We start from the raw sequence: 1,466 nt of genomic DNA, 5'->3' as shown, positions 1-1,466 counted from the left end.
AGTAAAAATAAAGCATCCAGCCTCGGCCTAGTTGCACAGTTGTTTTGCTGAGATTTTTAATATACTTCAACTGAGAAAATGAATGCTTTGCTAATCAATTTGTGACCATTAATGTTAAAAATATACGGAAGGTAATGTCTACATTTGGAAAGGAACACACTCAGTAATGTTTATTTTAGAAAGTTTAAAATGATTTTCTAATGTGCCATAAACTATTTACAATTTCTGTGGTCCCCTCCCTTCCTTCGATGCCCTAAGCATGTGCTTATTTTGCTTAAGGGTTAATCCTGCACGCCTTTATATATTTAATCCTTTATATTGAACACTCAATATTCCATATATTCAATAAGACATTCAATACTTCATTTCATTGTACCATCCATTTTTATATTATATATTCCATATTCTATATCCCACATTAATTTTACAAGAATATAAATAAAACATAAAAAACAGACAGAGTTGGAACTCTTTTAAATAAAATAATATATATATATATATGTAAATTTAAGTCATTGATATATGGATTCAAGTAATCCAGTAGTACCCATAAAAAAATGTATAGAGTATATAACATGATACAAGAGAAAATGATATTTAACAAAGAGGCAGAGGAGTGGCTGTGGGGTAAGTAGCTTGCTTACCAACCACATGATCCTGGATTCAGTCCCACTGTGTAGCACCTTGGGCAAGTGTCTTTTACTATAGCCTCGGGCTGTCCAAAGCCTTGTGAGTGGATTTGGTTGACAAAAACTGGAAGAAGCCTGCCGTATATGTATGTATGTATGTATATATATATATATATATATATATATATATATATATGTATGTATGTATATATATGTATGTGTGTGTATATGTATATGTTTGTCCCCCAAACATTGCTTGACAACCGATGCTGTTTATGTCCCTGTAACTTAGTGGTTCGGCAAAAGAGACCAATAGAATAAGTACTAGGCTTACAAAGAATAAGCTCTGGGGTCGATTTGCTCGACTATAGACGGTGCTCCAGCATGGCCACAGTCAAATGACTGAAACAAGTAAAAGACTAAAAGAGTAAAAGAAAAGTCTTTCTTTTACTTGAGGATGTAGCTTAAATTCTGCTTTATTTTGAAAGACCTTTTGCATTTTGCATTAATGCAGGCAGGTAAGTAATATATTTAAAATTAAATGTAATAATATAAATTATTTACATGTTTTTAAGTTACAAAATAATGTCATGATATTAGAATTTTTTTATTCATCATCATCATCATCGTTTAACATCTGCTTTCCATGCTGGCATGGGTTGGACGATTTGACTGAGGACTGGCGAACCAGATGGCTGCACCAAGCTCCAATCTGATCTGGCAGAGTTTCTAAAGCTGGATGCCCTTCCTAACGCCAACCACTCCGAGAGTGTAGTGGGTGCTTTTACGTGCCACCGGCACGAGGACTGTTAAATAAAATTTCATTAAATAATTTCT

The sequence above is a fragment of the Octopus bimaculoides genome, chromosome 29 (genome assembly GCF_001194135.2).
Source record: "Octopus bimaculoides isolate UCB-OBI-ISO-001 chromosome 29, ASM119413v2, whole genome shotgun sequence".
NCBI lineage: Eukaryota > Metazoa > Mollusca > Cephalopoda > Octopoda > Octopodidae > Octopus > Octopus bimaculoides.
Note: the sequence above shows the minus strand (reverse complement) of the source record.